This window comes from Nothoprocta perdicaria, unplaced genomic scaffold (genome assembly GCF_003342845.1).
Source record: "Nothoprocta perdicaria isolate Ctin4 unplaced genomic scaffold, notPer1 scaffold_5, whole genome shotgun sequence".
In the NCBI taxonomy this organism is placed as follows: domain Eukaryota; kingdom Metazoa; phylum Chordata; class Aves; order Tinamiformes; family Tinamidae; genus Nothoprocta; species Nothoprocta perdicaria.
The window spans coordinates 6,767,828-6,787,213 of record NW_020455754.1 but is presented as its reverse complement, the minus strand read 5'-3'; the positions used below and the strand labels follow the sequence as shown (position 1 = coordinate 6,787,213).

General features: G+C 41.5%; 2 long non-coding RNA genes across 2 annotated transcripts in view; both read left to right on the top strand.

Moving 5' to 3' along the window:
- Window positions 1-19,386, top strand: part of LOC112954480 — a 122,796-nt gene that overhangs the window by 9,313 nt on the left and 94,097 nt on the right. The window lies entirely within an intron of this gene.
- On the top strand, window positions 17,783-18,033 carry LOC112954479. Its single transcript, XR_003250722.1, has 2 exons — window positions 17,783-17,849; window positions 17,985-18,033. It is a non-coding gene; the product is annotated as an uncharacterized LOC112954479 (long non-coding RNA).

Here is a 19,386-nt window from a genome sequence, read left to right as displayed (position 1 = left end):
ACGTTGCAGCTTTCCAGCAAAGTAAAACATATTCCTGGATAGAGCAGTTTCCTGTTATTCGAAACAAACTGATTGCCTTTTCTGCTGTGAGGCTCAGGAGCGTGTGAAGTAYGGAATGGAGTGGCCACAGAACTGCTTGGCCTGGTGTCTCCGAGTGCAATGTCCAGTTCTGGGCTCCCCAGGACAAGAGGGACGTGGAGCTGCTGGAGAGAGTCCAGCGCAGGGCTATGAGGATGATCAGGGGCCTGGAACATCTGCCCTRTGAGCAAAGGCTGAGRGAGCTGGGCCTGTTCAGCCTGGAGAAGAGAAGGCTGAGGGGGGACCTGATCAGTGTGTATTAATACCTCGCTTGGACGCAGCCCTGTGCCACATGCTCTAGGTGACCCCGTGTGCGGGGAGGTTGGACTAGATGACCTCTGAGGTCCCTTCCAGCCTTAAGCATTCTATGATTCTATGTTGCATTTCTACCTGTTCCAATAAATCTAGATCCAAGTACTAAGAAATAATGTTACTACCTGTCTACTCCTCAAGAGTCTAAAGGCATTAGTGCCTTTCTCTGAATGAAAAATGTTCATATCATATCATGTTACAATACATCACGCTGTAAAACAACATGACAGTGTGTCAGGGTGTGACAAACAGCTGGTATGGTGCATTAAGGAATTTAAATGAAAATTAGTTTGGACCATTTTTCTTCCCATCAGYTGAAAGAACAAGGGCTTGGTCTGACATTTGTACATCAGTTGAGAGCAAAGAGGAGCCACACACTTTTATCTCTCCTCMGTTCCTAGCAGGCAGTCTGTGCAGGTGGACATCTTTAGACTCACTTCATAGGCTAATGATGGTATTCTCTACGGAATGCAGTTTTGGGGGAAGGAAACTGGGCAGTTATAATTTAACTTTAACTACTTTTTTGAGATGGATTTTAGGAGTTTATAAGGAAATATTCACACACACAGAGGAAATATTCAGATTATTCCACATTCTTTGAGGGCCTGCTTCAGATTGCACGGAAAAATAAGACGCTCTGTTCCATAGATTCTGCATGAAATTTCTTAGGCTAATTTTACATCACTTCTGAGCAGCTGAGTCAAATTTCTGAAGCTGGATTTTCTCTGAGGAATACTGTTGAACCAAGGATGTGATCTCTGCAAGGTGTACCTTAGAGAGGTACCTTATGGAGAGGTGTAGCGAGGGAGCATTTGCTCGTGAACTGAGGACGGGGAGGTTGCACTGTCTGCTTCCTCGGAGATATTTTCAGAACACAGCTCAGTGAAGCCTCCCTTGCAGGAATTTGACTGATATTTGGAATGGGTGAAGTGATTTGATTGCAAGTTTGTAAAGGTTCTCTCTGTTTCTCTTTGTCATTACAAGTGCCATCATGCTGAGCACTTCAGTTCCTGTTGAAGATAGTCCCTAAATGTCAAATACGAAAAGATGCAGCCCTTTAATTAGCAGGGCTATTTTATTCTGTGAATGCTCCTTTAAAGCTTCCGTAGACCCTATAATTTCTGCTCTGATGGACTGAGATTTTTTATGTTCACTTTTAAATGTCTTTGTTTCTTTTGTAATGGATTAAATGAAGTTTTAACAAGGCTTATGGTGAGATTCCTCATCATTAAAATAACTAATGGATGAAAAGCTGCCTTCTGTCTTTCAGAAATCTAGCAGCATTAGTGGACCATAATCCAGCTGGTAACTGATTGCTGAACAACTGCAAAATCTTTCATACTTTGAGATACTATCAGTGCATTAAATATGTTTTCATGAAGTTTATCGAGCAGCTTATTAGAGGAGGTTACGTCAGTGGAGCTTCACAAATTCCATTCAGCATTCAAAAATGCTTTATCTTATTTTTTTCAGAGTTTCAGAGTGTTTGTAGGTTTTGTGCTTGTTTTGATTTGTGTTTTTTTGTTCTAATCAGATTTAAGAAACCATATATTTATATATTATGAAAGATGAATCTTCCTTTTGCTTTCATATTTTAAGGTTCTTGTTTGATTAGGACTCTTGTTTGTTCTCTACATGTTTTTTTGCACACCACTAAGATGTTGCCAAAATAGTCACAGCAGTTTTGTCCTTATCTTATTGCACTCCATCCTAGCTGACTTACTTAGGGACACGTAGCCTTTTTCAGCTGGAGGCCTTATTTTCCATTGCTTTGAAGCTAGAATATACTTGGACCAAGTGGAAGGACTAGGTAGTGCAGATCTGCACCTTCTCCCTTCACAGATCTAGAAGAAGAAGAAGGAAAAAAAAAGGGACATTGTTTTAGGAAAAGCACACCTGCATCCTCCAGCCAYTTCTGTCCGCCCTTATGGTTTCTTGGGCTTGTGGGCACCCAAGCAAAGTTGCCCTGAGGCAATACTTGTTTGAATCACAGATCAGCAAGGAAAATGCTACAGCCCAGTATATCTATCTAAGGGACAAGTCTAGCTCAGCTGGAGCAGAGTGCTGGCAAACACAACCTTTGCTGTCTCTCTACTTTTGACTGTCCTTAGCCTCTCCATTAGGGAGCTGGCTGCAAATAACTCTGTCCATCTCTGTGGATCTCTTGATTTTTAAGAATTCCAGTCCGTGGAGCTTTTTTAAATCTATCTTTTTTTTTTTTCCATAAATCAAAGACCTTCTGTACACTGAYGTTACAATCTCAGACAAATTTCTTCCCAGAGAATGCTAGCTTGTTCTCTACTTAAATCTAGTTATGAAGGGTTTTTTTTGCAGTGTATTAGCAACAGCGTAAAGCATTTCTTGACATTTTCTTTGTCTTCTGGTTACTGAGTGCCTGACAGCAAGTTTTATGGACTGTTGGCAATGAAAGTTATGAGCACTCAGTTCATAGCCAGAGTGGCATCGTACAATTTCCGCCTGGAATTGCATTTTTCCTTTGTGTTCTGTGATGCTGATACCTGAGTTTCCCCTGCTCATATGCTTTGCAAGAAGAAGGAAAGAGCAGTGAAAGAGAATTWTGTAACTGGTCTTAAAGCTTCGTACTTTAGGAACTTTGTATTTGGCTTACTGGCTCTGGTATAGCTGTTTGCAGAAATTGCCAAGATCACTTTTCATCTTCTGTCTCATTTGCCTGTGTATCCTGAATGCCCATAGAAAAACAGCCTCTTACTGTGAAACTTTTGCTTTAGGAGTGTGTGCATGTTCACTTTTTTTCCCCCGGGATTGTGAAGTATCTTCCCAGTTGGAATGCCAAGATAGTGAGACTATATATATATATACACACACACACACACACACACATACATATATATATATATATATATAAAAAAAATTAAAAAAAAAAACGCAAATCTCTTTTGAGCCTAAGCTTCCTCAACCATAGTTTGAAGGATCAGTTGCTCATTCTAGCTGCAGAAGGGAGGTCTGGGGTGTGAACTCAGTCTAAGGAAACTGAATCTATTGAAACTAACAGCGTTTTGCACTCTTTATTAGACAAGAAGAAATTCTCTAGTAGAGCTAAGTAAAATTCTGCTTAAAAATGCTTTTGAATTTTTCAGATTAGTTTTTAGTTCTTAGGTGAGTAGTGACCTGTGCAGATGATTTAAAAATGTTTTCACTGTATTCTGGCTAGAATATCCAGAGATGTCAATGTTGAAGAATTCTCACAGTCCAGGATTTATACCTGAAGCAGTTTTATGGATTTGATGTTAGAGACTACAAATATCCTATTAAAAGTTCATTGAAAACTGCTTGAAAACTTGTAACTATTGTTACCCAGGATTTCCCTTCTTGTTGCAGCAGTGGTGGTTCACAAAACTATATAAAGTTTACATACCTGGGTTTATCTGGAAGCTGAGGTGCTTTGTGAGAGCTTCCCGTGTAGGCGAGTGCCAAGGTCACTGCAGTACTGTTTTGGGATGTCTTTAAAGACATGACTGGCACAGATCCTCTGAAATTAAAAGTCTGTACACAGATAAAATATGACAGCCCTGTCTACTGCGATTACTTCAGTTCTGCGGGGTCGCCATTCATTACGAGCCATTCCCTTTGACTTTCCGAGTCCCGCTCTCTGTGCATCCTCCCTGCTGCCTGCCCGCCCTCAGGCAATCCTGGGAGAAGAAGGGTCTCTTTCAACCCCTTGCTCTTATCTCTCCCCACTTTTATTTCTCTTTCTGCTTCCCTAACTTCCCCAGAAAACAAATTTGACTTTTGCTTGTCTCTTTCCCTACATCTTGAAATGCAAAGAGGCTGAGCCAGGAGGGATAAGATTGCTGAGAAGAGAGGGATTTTCATGTCTGCTCTTCAGCTCGTGGAAGGCCACGTAAGCTGTACAAGGCAGGGAGAGGAAATCCCTTGTAGCTATTTGTATTGTTCAGGCATTAAGACTTGGAGTTCTTGCTGTACAGCTGTCTCTTCTGTTAGGTATAAGTGTAAATGTTACTGAAAGGCAGACAATCTTCTATCTCTGCATGGGACAGATCTGAGCTGTGCGAGTTTACTTCAGGTATGTTACCATAAATCTAAACCAAATGGAAAATAATCACCTTGAGAAGAGAAAGGGCATTTTTCAAAAAAGTAAATGCCCTTTTCTTTAAGGATCCAGAAGCTCCAGCTTCTTTCTGCAGGTTTTCTGCTTGTATTTTGTGCTGGGGAGGAAGATGGGGAAGAAATTCTCAAGAATTTCTGAATTGTCCCTAGTCTGTGGCTGGTTGGTTGTGCTACCTGCCTGTGCCTCCACTGCTGGGGTGCTTTTCCTGTGGGATCATCGGCATGAAGGACAGAAATGCAAATTTGAATTTGAAATGTGTGCATCCTATGGGATTTGTGTCTGCAGGAATGCTATGGTGCATCCCAGACCTTCTGTGCTGGCAAGTTCTCTCCACTGGTACATCCCCCACGATGGTGCCTTTTAATGTGAAGGGGAAGCTGTTATTCTCTGTCTTTAAAGAAGCTTGATTTCTTTTGTTGGAGGCCTGGGTGCCATCTGGCATCTGCTGTATTATGGGTCTTTTGGCTGCACTTGAATTCTGAGCAGCAGAAGGTGGCTGCGTGTGCAGAGAAGAAATGGGAAAGATTAGTACAGCCTTCCTAAAATAATTACAAGCTACTGGTGATCTCTGTGTTTAAAAAGTAGGGTACAGAAATTTAAAAGTCAAGAATGCAAGTAAATATGCATTTACTACCTCATTGCAGTGCACATAGGTATGTATTTCTCACCTTATTACAGGATGGGAAAATAGAGGTCAAGGAATAGTGGAAAGGAAATGGAGGGATTTGTGTTTAGCATGAAGCAGTGTAGCCAGCAAAGGGGCCTCAAATATATCTAGTCCTGACAAAATATGAGGAAGTCTGGCAGAAGTGCTGTGTGACCAGCTTGTGGGAGGTCGGGGAGGGAGAAGGAAAARGGAGAATCTAACCCTATCTCCCTCTAACCAGTCTTCTGGAAGCAAAGAAAATCTGGGATCTGGCTCCAATGTGACAGCTGCCCTGTCTGCAATAGCTGGCCTAAGGCTAGGCTTGTGGCAAGAAGAGCGAGAAAATACTGCTAGCCAATTAAATGCAACTGCGTTTGTGGATTAAATTTAGAAACTGTATGTGGGGTTGTTGAAATTACACTGGCAAAGAAAGGACCCGTTAGAGCACAGGATCTTCCTGTCCCCCATTTCTCGCCGCTGTGTGCACAAACACGTTTCAGAGAGCCAAGCGCTTATCAGCTATCTGTGAATTTGCAGCTCTCAAGAAATGCTCTCTGATGCGTGTGCTATGAGAGGAGAGTTGTGCTGAGCACTGCGGTGATCCCATCAATTCTGCCCATCCCCTCCYCAACGCGGCGAGTAACTCTTATGTACTTTTCACAGCTTCCCAGGCTGCAATTGGATTGGGAGTAGGTGATGCTTTAGCAGCTGGCTGAGACTCACGTTCCTCTCTCCAGCACTTTTGGGAAATCTCCTTAGGGTGGGCGGCATGTCGGCTACTGGGCTGAGTGAAGAAACCMTCAGTCAAACTCAGTAGTGCTAGGTCGACTTCCAAGTGTTTTGGTAGGCATTGGAATACAGGGAAATGAACAGATGGTATATTATTCTTTATCTGAGCGGTTAAATCTTACTTGTACAATTTTGTAGTGAAGAAAGGTGAAGCTAGTAGAAAGCAGAAAAAGATTGAGTAAAGAAGTATGGATTGATCCTGCCCTATACATCAAGTTGTCTTGGTTGCTGTATGGTGGCATCCTGTTATTTCATGAGTCCAGAGAGCTTGCAAAGAGGAAGGGACATGAACTTCATCTTTACCTCTGTCCACCTGTTCCACATCGYGGACAGTGTGCCAGAACCGTTTGTCTTTGCCTGAGAAAGGAGGTGGAGAAGGAGTTTGCTATAGGAGCTTGACACTCAGGAGAGCAGTAATAACTTGGGTGTCTCTTGCTATTATTTATCATTTTAAATGTTTTGAATTTGTCAAATACCCCCCAGATCACATGTTATGGTTGGAATAATAAGAACTTTTATAAAGGCATCAGTCTTCACTTGGCACTTCCTATAGCAGTAAATTCACCTTGTGTTTAATGCTGTCTCTGACAACCAGTGAGGGATTATTTCAGCAATGAGGATATTGCATAAAGAACCTTTGTGCTGTTGGGAGCATTTAGTGCCTGCAGTAGATGGGGGRCTGTCCTGAAGCAGGTGAAACGTTCTTACCTATGAACTTCCAAGCGGATATATCTGGGGCGTAGCATATAGAAATGCTTAATAATAGCATTTGTGAGTCAGGAGCATAATTTCGAGCCTGCTTTTAGATGCTGCTGTAATTGAGCACGCTCATTATTTATAGGCTTYCAAATTAAGCATTCATTTATTCTGTGTTTGGAATAAATGGAATCAACAACATGCCTTTTGGTGAAAGAGCCACAGATGCAAACAGAAGCAGTCGCAGCTTTCAAGTCTTATGTTTGTTTATGCCAGTGAATGTGGACTGTTAAAACAACTTCTACCGCTGATTATTTTCAATTAAAGCTTCAGGGATTTTAAGAGGAAACTGTCATAATACTGTGATCAGGGATATTATAGCATCTGAATGCAAATCAGTTACCAGATTTTAAAACAACAGATTTACAAGATCTGTTTCAAATTAATTGCCAACTGTCTGTTAGCACCTCCAGCTCTCCAAGTCTGTCTCCRCTGCTGATGGAGTGCGCCCAAGCTGTTGGATGTACCCGGTAGTTTGCCTGGGAGCAGAAGGGGATGCGAATGAGTTTCCAAAGTGTTGTCCAAGTGCCTTTTTCACCACAATCTTCCCACTATAAACACTAGATGCAAATCCACCCAACTAGACACAAGCTTGGCCGTCTCTCGCTCCAGCCATCACCTCTGAGCATCACCCATCACTTTGTGTGCTGGTGGTCAGGCAWGGGGAAAGGAAAGCTCAGATTCCATGAATGTGTTCCAGGCAGGACTGAAGGTATATTCTTTAAAGAGCGTGATAGCTTGGCATTGAAATAGAAAAGATTTATGGTATTTAGGATTGAGGCAAAGTAGCATGATAGGATGCAGAGAAAATATACATTTTGCCTGTTTATGCTAGATAATACTTTTTGCTTCTGTAAGCATTTATTTTCATATGGATAAGGCGAAATATGATCTTCAACATTCCTTTATGACTTAAGCATCTCTTCTTAGATTTGTGCCTAACAAGCAGCCAGCAGAGACAAAGCGTTTTTCCTTCTCCTTTACTGTTACATCCACGCTGCAGAATCCTGAGGTATTTAAGAGACTGTGCATCTATTTTTAAGGTAGTAAAGCCATTTATTTACACCCGAAAGTCACAGTAAATTTTGTAAAATAGTGCTTTTATTTCTGGTAAAAATTATTTATTTTTGTTTCTTAGGGGAATCAATTTCATTTGCCTACATAATGATATCTTCAGTAAATCTGAATGAAAGGAGCTTGAGCAAGATCTCCTGTGGCTCCAGCAGATTTATTTGTTGATGTGGAATATAGGCATGAAGCTGATAAATTTTCTTCCTTTTTTTTTCTCCAAGATAAAAGTATATGCAGTGGCTAATGTTTATTGACACATCCTACTGCTGAAGCTCATGTAGTTTTAAAGTCTGTCAGGAATAGCACTTGGTAAATATAGAGTGTTGACATATAATCTTAGTTATAAATATGCAGAAAATATAGAGAAGGGCTGAGCTGTGAATCCTTTAGTACCGCAGCTTAGACGAGAACAGAATTTGAATCTGGTGTCATAGTTACATGACACATGTCTGTGTGTGATTCAAAGGAATGGGTATAAGGACCATTAGTTCAGTGCCCATGCTGAAGAGTGCAGTAGATGCAAGTGAGTAACAACAACAGAAAGGAGCAGTGTGTAAGCATGCTGAGCATTTAGGTGCTTTTCTGTACTAAAGGAATTTTTAGGTGATGAAAAAAAAAAAAAAGTTGGACATCAAATATGGTCCAAATTTTGGCTGGCTGTTGTCAGGCTTGAAACATGTTCTCTGGACAGCCTGTGAGTGAAGCTTTCATTTCTTTAATTGGAGCCTGCAGGGAAAGGAAATCTTTGAGCAACTTTCATCTCTTAGAATGATGAATGATAAGCCTTAAACGTGGCCTTGCAAGAAGCTTCTTTACAACTTTACAAGAAGCTTCTTCATCTCTTTGCATTGGGCTACTTGGCCAGTGCTTTCTGGAAATGTTTTGGCGGTCAAGCTTTAGTAATGCAATTAGATCTAAAAGAAAATATTTGTCTAAAACAGTCACCAAAATCAAATTCTGAAATGCATAGTTACTTTGGGGATTGTCAGTCTTTACTATTTTGGCCATTACAACCCAAAATACATGCCAGAAGTCTAAGGGAGTCATAAAACATTTATATAAATTACAGCATAAATGAGAAATTTTGATACAGCATAAATGAGAAATTGTGAAAAAAGTATTTGTAATATATGTAATTCCATTCATTCAGGAAGCAAGATTATTTGCTGCTGACAGGCACAAACAGATGGGTCAAAGTGGCATACTGGATGTCTACCAAGGGGAGATGTTCAAGGAAGATTGTTTTYAGGATGTCTTAAAGCTAATTCAGACACTGACTATACAATCCTGTTCAGAGTTGGTGAAATTGGAATGTAAAATATTACAGACAATTCAGCTCTTCATCCCTAAACATTTTTTTTTTTTTTTTTCATTCCAGAAAGGCCTAGATTCATCTGTCGTCACCAGATATAAAATATGGTCTATAGCTTAYCATCCACAGCTTTTGCAGCAAGCTTCTACCTTCTGGATAAGACCATGTTTGAAAAAGACAAATATTTCTTAAGTGCTTTGGAATAACTACCRCTTTTTTGTTTGTTTTTCAGAGGAGAGATAGATGACTTTTGGATCATGCTCCAAAGGTTTAATAGCTCTGCTCTTTTACGTGTGTGAAGTCTGTGGTGCATGTTATCTGCCCGGGAAAAGTGGAGATCAATAAGATCCATATTGCAACCGTGAGACATGCTCAGCTTGGTCAAAGTAGTGTTTTCAGGATAACTTACTAAAATAATGTGTTTTCCTTTCTATGGGGACACTTTAAAAGAAAACTTGTGGTGGCGTTCTCTAAGTGATAAAGTACAGTTTCTGCTGAAGAAATGCATGGAGAAAAAGTGCAAGTCCATGGTTTACACATGGTGTTATCTTCCTCACTCCACAGTTGTCATTCACAGCAGGATGTTAAATCACTTCATAGTGAAAGTATAGGCAAAGAGATGCCGTTATGTCCCCAAAGAGGCCTTGCTCTCACGTGTCCATGTGCGGGTGTTCCTAGGCTGTGTGCACAGCCAGGTTACTGCCCACGTGCACTGCTTGCGTGTGTGGAAGGGCAGGTGGATGTTTTCTGACCTTCACTCTGTGAAAAGCCCTCCTGCAAATTGTAATCATCTTGTGGGCAAAATCATCCTCGCTCAGGAGCTTTCCCTGCTGTATCTTCCCAGTGCCAAGAGATGTGGAGGTCAGGTAGTTGCTTAAACTTAAGCAAGATGCAAGGCAAAGAGTAGGCTAAGGAAAGGGACATAAAGCCTGGATTGGGAGTAACTAGAGGCTTTTCATTAAAGCATGCAAATATTTGGTGTGTTAGCTTTCAGTCTAGATTGTCAACTACTGCAATTGCATTTAATTTGTATTGTGATAGCAACTAGCAGCTCCAAACAAGGATTAGCTGCTCAAGGTGCTATGCATCTGGTAATATAAGCTCTTTTCTGAGAAACCTGGGCTAATTTTAACCCAGCAYATTTGGATGTAGCCCTATTTCTCTGCCTAGTATTTGGCTTGCTCAGTGTAAGCCTCTTTAAGCCTGAACTACATTCATGTGCGTAGGGTGATACCCATGTTGGTATCTGCATTTGGGAGTCTGGCTGTGTAAACCTGGGCTCATTGTWACACTAATAGAGGTGGTCAGCTTTGATCTCAGAGCTGGCCCACACAGGCAGGATAGGTACATCCGCAACCAGGCTTACATCTGCCTGCACCCGTCAGAGTTGTGTCATTGGGAAGGTTTCTCATTAAGCTTAATTTTCAGAGATTTAAAAAAAAAAAGTTCACGTTAAAAGTGTTTCTTAATTAACTACATTCAAGTAAATAATTCACAGTGAACAATTAGCTGATGAATTTAGTCTGTCTCTTTTTTTTCTATCTTATTCTCGTTATTTATTTTTTTTTTTGCCTGTGCACAAAGCTGTTCTTGAAGTGGCTGGAGATTTCTTGACTTGCCTTGCTACAGGAGTGTACCTGATATTTAATTTTTTTTTTTTTTTAATTTTATTTTTTACTGGGTTGCTTGAAATGGGTCTGTTCCCTGCTTGGTTTAGTGCCACTTTTAGAGCAGGAATTGAGGTTTAGAAATAGTGCTCTCTCCTGTGCAGTTTAAGGACCCTGCTAGGGGGGGAAAAGCACTAAAGAATGTAAAAGATTTAAACATTTTTATTTTATGAGCAAAGCTCTCCTTAAGGTTCTAATTTTATGTCCGTCCATAATGGACGATGATACTTCCTTTGGTAAGTCTTTCTATTTGGACTCATTTTACAAGAAGCTGATTGCAATGTTGTACCGGAGTYGGGCATTTTTGCAATAAGTGAAATGGCTGCATTCCAAGCCCGAAATTTATTCCTCTTGATCTTCACAGGCCTTTTTCCATCTGAAATCTCCTGGCAGAATCAAGCCCATTGCTAAACGAAGAGCCTCACCCTGATCCCAGGCAATGTCATTAGTCAGTCCAAAACTGCCCTGCAGGACGATGCTGTCACAGGGGCCGCGTGCTGAGCAGGCAGCGAGCTGAGTCTCGGCAGGTTACTGCCCTCGTGGGGAGGGGGCTCATCTTTTAGTCTGGAAATCATCTTTTTTGGGGATTAGCTATTTGCTCCAGGCTCGACCCATCTGTCTTTCTGGTGCTGTTTTTCCAGCAGCAGCCTCCAAATGCATCAACACCTCTTGTTTGCTTGCAGATGGAGAGATGTGGCATCTATACCTCCTGCCTTAATTAGCATAGCGTTTGCATAAATCTCTTTGGGGCATGTCACTGTGAATGGGCCCGGGAGCACGACCAAGTTGTCTGGTGTTTTTGTACAGACTTAACTGACACCGTGATTTCACCTGTGATTTATCAYGGAAGTTTCGAAAGCAAGACAAAGAGGAATGAGGGTTTGTGAGTCTAGCAACGTTTCAGGTTGATGTGGAAATGGGGCAGGAGCAGCAGTGGGTGGGAGACAGAGGTGTCCGGGTTCAGCTGCGGGTAGGTGGTGAGGAAAGGTTCCTCCAGCTGCAGGCTGCACTGCTTGGAAAGACTTCTTGCTTCCTGATGGGAACCACCTTTACACCTTGTGATGGGGCTGCAGGCAGCACTTGGGTAGAGGCAATTCTAGCTCAAGCCTTTGTACTTGGCTGAGCTCTTCCAGGCTCAGAGCAATACRGGGAAAACCACACCGCAAGCCTAAGTGTTCCCGCTTGAATTAGCACAACGGGAGGATAAATAGACATGGGACATTTGTAGCTGCTTTGTACCCTCTAACCAGGGCAAGGTATTTAATGTGCTGCAGGAAGTGTTAGCCTCAAGCATCCTGTAGCTGCTAGGAGAAAAGGCTCAGCTAGATCACTTAATGAACGCTGTTTCTCATACAAGAGCTAACAGAGAACAGCATATGGACTCTGTGGCAAGAGCAACGGCAGGGCGCAGGACTCCACCGACTTGATAGTTTTCCTTACATCCTACTTAGCCGTAAAAGTCTAATAAAGAAGAAAGAGGCCATTATATTAATGGCATTAGGGGGATTGCAGCATGATCTCTAGGACCCATGGGGATTGCTCTGATATCCAGAATAAATGCTCTTCTATTCTAATGACCATAAATGACCTCTCTCCAAACCTGCTATTGATGGAATAGCTTTAATGTTTCAACATCAATACTCTGGGCTTTGCTGAACAGTGACATTAATCTGATATTGCATAGCAGAATGAGAAGAAAAGGCAAAAAAAAAAAATTACTTTGGAACTCAGCAAGTTACGCTGCCTTCTGGCCTGACAACAGCCTTCCTGTTATTTTTCCATCAAGTGGAAACAAGTCCTGGGATAGAAATGACAGGTAAATTTCTCCTTAAAGCCTGTCAGAAGAAAATCATAGGTTGTTTGAAAATGCTCATAATTTCAAATGATACAGTGTAAACATAGGAAGCTTTTCGAAAAATCGGTGTACCGTGCTCTTGTGTTTGCTTCTATCAGGCTACAATTTATTTTCTTTTCTCCGCAAACATTTTTGATTACTTAGCCTATCTTAATTAATATGCAAACACAGACATGGATCCTCACAGCATAAAAACAGAGGCACTGACTGATTTATGATTTTAATCAGGTTAGCCTTAGCTGATACACAGTGAGAAATAATTAGCTTTGCTGTTTGTACATAGAATTGTATTGTAACCATTCTGTAGGAGAAAGCTTTTCCTGACACTTTAATCCCTTGCTGACCTTGGTCTCAAGATAGGATCTCTGAGATCATTGCTCTCTATTCATAACTAAAARTATGCAGAAAATTTGCAGGCCTTGGGAAGCCTATTGATATAAAATTGGCCAAAATACTGAAATAAAAGTTTTACTAGTAGTTACAGTGGTCAAAAAACAGTTTACAGGAAAATCTGATCCCAGGCACTTAATAGCAGCTCTTGTTCCCCGCCTTGCTGTTTCTGCCTATTTTGTTGCCTTTAAAATGCATCTCCAAATGCAATGTATACTCCATAGTGGGCACGATGCAGGGCTGAGAGAGAGGGACAGCGAAGATCAGGCTGTTGGGACATGTTTGTATGCACTGGAATGAACCAACCCCAGCTTTTCTGAAGCTGGGGCCCTAGTCTAAGGTCCCCCTGGAAAAAGAAGTACTGCAATTGCAGAGAGAACAACTGCTACACTCCCSCTTTTTACCCTCCTGCCTTCATTTGGTGGTGGCAGAATACACGGAGTGCCAGGGCTGCGATCAGTCACACTGCTGCATTTCTCCTGTAAAGAGAGCTTTGGTCTGCCAAGTTTTCAGTTTAATGTGTAGCTGAATGTGGATTATGTGGATCTGCCACTGCTTCTATTGATACTGGACATTTCATTCCATGTTCAATTATACATGAGTGTGAAGGTAGCAGCATATCATGTTGCTATTACTGCCTTATGCTAACAGAGTAGAAGAAAAAAGGAGTTTCACTTTGCAGAGTTCCTAAATTTGTTTGTATGCTCCGAATTAAATAATCTTTCTTTAACTCTTTTTTATTAGAGACCAAACAGATAACATGATTTCTAGTATTTCTTCTCTGCAAATTACTTGATCTATTTGGCACTGGATAACTGGTACAAAACATTTTTACAAATATAAGTTAGTGGTAGTCAGTCTAGACCAGATAATTGCTTCCTCTTTTAGCTTGGTTTCACTGCTTGCCAGGTTGGGTAACACTTTAACCTTGGATTCTGGAGGCACAATCACTTCTCTGGCCCTTGTGAAGASGAGTCATCTGGCAAGTTGACTTGACAAGGCAATGTTAATATGTGTCTTCTGCCTGTGAATCTGGTCACACTGAGGTCAGCGCTGATGTATTTGCATTAATCTTGTCTTTGCCCATACGTCTTAATTCACCCTGAGAGTGCTGTTAAGTTCTTGTGTTAATCATTTTCTCCCTGTCTCCCCCTGTGAAGCGAGTTCATTTYGTGAACAATGTTGATGCAGCCAGGTTAATAACTATTGATGTCGCCATGTTAATAACCATCTTGCTGCCCAGGAATCTGAAGCCTCCCCTTGATGAGTTGGTGGACAAGACCCACTTAATCATTGCACCTGCCTGTCCATGGATCTCTGTTCACCCTGTGAAATTTTAATCATTCTGACTRGCTAATCACAATGATTCCTCATTGTCCGAGGCTGTGAGCTTACCCCACGAGCAGCTCCAGTGTCCTTGCTAATCATTATGATCTCTACTGCTTTTGAGCTGCAAAGCAGAATGATGCCTATGGAGGTGACTTCAACACCTCACTGTTAAGGGGCTGGAAGAGYTCCCAGTGCAATGCAGGGAATGCCCAGGGCACTTCTCCTTATGCCCCCAAATCTTGGGCCACCAAAGAGCAATTCTCTTGGCAGTGAAGCTTTCCTTGGAGCACTGTACATGCAGCCAGTTGCATGTGACCTCTCTGAAGTGGCTTGCTGAAGAACAGCATGCTTGCCTGCAGAGTAGAGCAACTCCATTGGTGGCATGGTGCCTTCTTGCAAGGTGAATTCAGAGCGTGGAGATAAGCATCAACTCAATGAGACATTCCAGTCAATTCTGCTGAAATGCAGCCTTGTGCTGGGTTGGTCCGAGGTGACAAAACTAAATATGTGTCAATGTGGTGCTACATGCTGTTCCCTTATGTTGATTCCAGCATGGGGCCCAGTGCTCTTAATGAGCACTTACAGCTGCTAATGGCTAAGTCTTTAACATCCTGAATCATTGTGGGAACCTAATGGGCAATGCAAGTGAAGATCAATCACACTTTTAGGGAATTGTCAAGTCCCACCACTTGTTCCCCAAGCCTGGAGATCGCAGGCCTGGACAAAGCTTGAAAGGGACATATGCGGAAGCTAGACTCTACACAAATTCCAGTCATTTTGCAAAGTTATGTCCATGTATTTATTAAAGACACATGAATTGTCCTAAAGGCAGGGGCTGCATGTAACATTTTAAAAAGAAGTATGGTTCATTCAAAGCATTTTTTTCCCAGAAGCTTTGCACTGCTCTTCCCAGGTATGCTTTGGGGTGCCGTGTCTGTTTCTCTAAAAACCAGGCTCAATAGCTGTTTTTTAGCTATCAGCTAAAATCACCTACCAGCACCTGCAATTAAATATGCACAAGCAGCTCTAAGTGAAGCTGTAGACCTGCTTGAAAGCAACTTGGTGAGGCAAAAATGGGGAAATAAGTGTGACATAAAGTCTAAAAGGAGCTATTTCCATCTTCAGAGAGCTGCAGAGTCAGTGTCAGCAACCATTGGTGGAGACAGTAGGTAAAGATCATCTCTCCTGCCAAATCCTGAGTGACTGCTTTTATTTATTTATTTTTTTTTTTTGAGAGAGGGATTTTTGATTGAGTAGCTTTCTGTAGTCTTATTTGATGACATGGTAAACTTGTTAAGATTTTGTTTGGTTTTGGGTTTGTTTGTTTTTTATTTCCATCCCTGTCATCCTGAGAGTGATTTGGGAGTTTAGATTAATAAACTGAGAAGCAGTTAGTTTGATTAAAAGTGGCATATGTTCTGCTGTGGTGGAGGAAGACTCAGGGGTGTTTCATGTTTGCATTTTGAGAATAAGAAACCACTTTCACTCTTGGGCAGCTAAGTGTCCAAAGTAATCTCCTGGAGATGATTTTATGATTCATAAAAATCCAAGGGAGGAGAAGAGTGGTGTCCTGGAAAATCCCGAAACAAACAAAATGCACTATTTGTCTTAAAAGCACTATGAATAGGTGAAATTAAATGCTGCAGACATGTTGAATTAAGGGGACAGCCATTAACAATTAAAAAGATTGAGCTTGAAAAGAAGGTCTTTATGAAGGTCTCATTCCCGCTGGCCTAATTATAGGAGTATGGAAAACCATTACTGCTGCTCTCGAAGTGCAAGGGATGAAGCCAGCAGATATTCTACAGGTATCCTCATTTTACACGGTGCCCTGGTCAGGCAGGTTTGAGCTGGTGCTGCGAGGCCACAACCTCTGGCTGTCTTCTTTCTTCTGCCAGGGGCTTCTTGGCCAATCAGAAATGACAGCCCTCCTGCTCCTGAGCTGCCACATCTTCAAGGAGAGAGAAGTAAACATTGCAGTGTTTCATTATTGTTTGTAAGCGTCTCACTGGCAAATGCAGAGTGTTTTTAGGACTTTGGGGATGCGCTGAGCATGCACCTCCCAGGCTGTTCATTTGAAGAATAGTCCCAGCTCTGACGTGACCTAGATGAAGTTTTCCACATCGCTCTATTTGTTTGTACAAGCTCTATCTGTAATACATGTGCACAGTTAAGGAAGTAACCTTTTCCAAAGGAGTTCAGGAACATAAATCCTATCTCTAAAGATAAGTTAAGCCATGCTGCTCTGCAGTAAAGCCCAGGACTAGGAACCAGCCAGCTGTTTCTATTCAAAGTCTTGCAGAACAGACTTTTTTTTTTTTTTTAAGCATGCTGACATGTAATTTGTTCTAAGGAGATTGACAAAATATACTTAGCTCAAGAAATGGAAAAGCTGTAAACAAAACAAGGCAGCAGGATTTGGAAATGTGAACTCAGAGTTTCTTTGAAGTGTAGCTGTATGAGAAATAGAAATATTGAGGTGTGTAGTTTGTGTTAATCTGGAGAACCCTCAGCTTCATATGGACATCTGAGGAAATATGTTGGGGTAATTAGAAGCTGAATGAGAATGAAGAGGACCGTGGGACCCCCTCACTTGGCTATCCACTGCATGGCAGCGTCTCTGATGCACATGTTTGTTCCCGTCCTCTTCCCCCAGGCTGGGGCAGGCAAAAGGCAGAATGGAAAACAAGTCTTTAATGGAAAGAAGCGATTAACCTAAGACTACAAAATTAAAAGTAAGGTTAAGGATAGAACCAAGGTGTATGACCAGCACAGACCTTGGCAGTGCACTTGGCCATGCTCACCATGATTGGTAAATTGCATTATTATAAAGCAGTGATAGAATCTGCTCATGGGCGATCTGAGCCGTAAGTGGAACAGAGTCATTGCAGAAGCTGGGATCATAGCAGGATTCAACTGTATTATGGCTCTTGCGCCTTCAGATTTTATCTCTGGCAAATGCCAACGGATGGTGACAGCAGAAGTGGAGGAGTTCTAGGGATTTCTGCCCTCTGCATTCACTTGAGAGATTTCCTCTTTAGTGACATAAGTTACAGTTGGTCTTCTGTTATGTATCCCATATGTGTGGTAGGTGTATGCAGTTCCTGATACTGAATATACTGAACATATGTTAACATTAACTGGTTCTGTGAGGTTTTGCTAGCAGAGATTACAGCAAGATTGTTTAGGGTGATAATTCATGTGTAATATTTTCTCCTACACTGATGGGACTGACTTGTAAAATCTATTGAGCTATATAGTTCCTGGACATCTTCCTGGACTCCTCCAGGTACTTTATTTTTTTGATCAAAATAAGTGGTTACTTATTATCAACGGTTTGGACTTGCCAATTATCAGTATTTTGTACCTGCAGATACCTCTGCCTGTGAAACCCTTGTATGTTGAGCTCATGGTTTATGTGAAAAAGCCGAGCACTGTACTTAATCCAGTTCCTCCAATTTCCTGCAGCTGAAACTCTGAACTAGCTYGAAATCCAGGAGGAGAATAAGACAGGAGATCTTCTGACTTAAGAGGTGAAAGATTTTCATAAGAGCTTCTGATGCTGCTTCAGGTTTTTGTCTCAAAATGTGCTGTTCCCATCCCTGCTTAATACAAAGACYCTCCAAGTTGCTAAATTCTGTACTTTAGTTTCCTCTTGTCCCTGACAGCTCTGCGGATGAGCCATCACTGGGATTGACATCTGACAACTCCTTCCCATGAGTTTGCCTCGTTGTGCTGTCCCCGACCCGTTGTCTGCACCATYCAGCTGCATGTTGCATGCAGGCTCCCTCATGGTTTTAATTGTGCTTCTGCCTGCCAGAAGGACCACCCAAGGGTGCTGGGAAGATGAGGAAAATACAGAAGAAGACCTGTGAAAATGGCTTGTTTTTCAATCTTGCACTTCTTGGGAGAAAGGGGAAGAAATTTTTGGAAGGTAGCTTGTGCTTGCTTTCCTGAGAGTACCTGTGTGTAAAGCTCCTGATGCAGGAATACCTGCCATTGTGTCCACACGGCTTTAAATTAGTAAATCATTGCCAGTGGTTTCCCATCTGTTTAAATGTCCTGCAGTTTGGACAATGACATGCCTACCTGTTCTTCCCCATGCTTGTGCAAAMCCTTCTCTTTAGTGTGGTGAGCTGTGCTGCCAACCACTGAGTGCTATTCTAAATTTACTCTACAAAATAAACAAAAGAATATTCTTTTGTTCCTGATGTCAGATCTTTCTTTGTTTTTAAATGTAGCAACCACATACCCAACAGAGATAGTGCATTATGATTTTGATGTCTCTGCTGACTCCTAACCTATTTATAATGAGTACTGTAGACTGCAGGAGTATTTTATGACCTTTAAGAAGTTGTTTCTGTGAATGGGTCAATTGAAGGTTTCTATTAAGGAAGGTTCATGGTCTTCAGATTCTGTCTTTTTTTTTTTTTTGCCAGCCAACAAGGCATAAAAGCATAACTACATTTTACAGTATTAATGATGGGCTGTAAAAACCTAAACATAACATTTTTATAGCTCTGTAACAAATACTTTTACTATCAATTTACAATGGTTGGCATCAAATGTTTATCATCTGTAGTTAACTTTAAAACTCTTACAAGTTGATGAGAAGGAATAGTGCTGTAGACTGTAGTTTATAAATATGTAACTTTATTTGAAATACTTAATATTTTATAGAAAGGATGTAAAAATTGTGATTGAAGTCAGCACTGTGTATCAATCAACTCTCCCTTCTGGAACATCCATGACAGTGTGTCTGAGTTCACGGATAGAAGCAGAATTTGGGAGTTTAATTATTGCATTGCAGGTAATGTTAATGTAAGGGACATGTACTGTGATGGTGAACTGAACTTAAAAGTCACTTGGATTTAACCCATCGATAGAGCTCAGAATTCCTAAATGCATGTCTGTAGCTTGAAGGGAGGGCAGCTTCCTGTATGGTTGCAGTCCACTGGGAATTTTCCTTGGAGAGGAATTAAGAGGSAGAGGAGTTGGAGGGAAGGGCGAAAAGAAAAGGTCTCTTGCCTCATGGGCAGTAGGCGAAGGGAAAGCAAAATGCTACAGGCT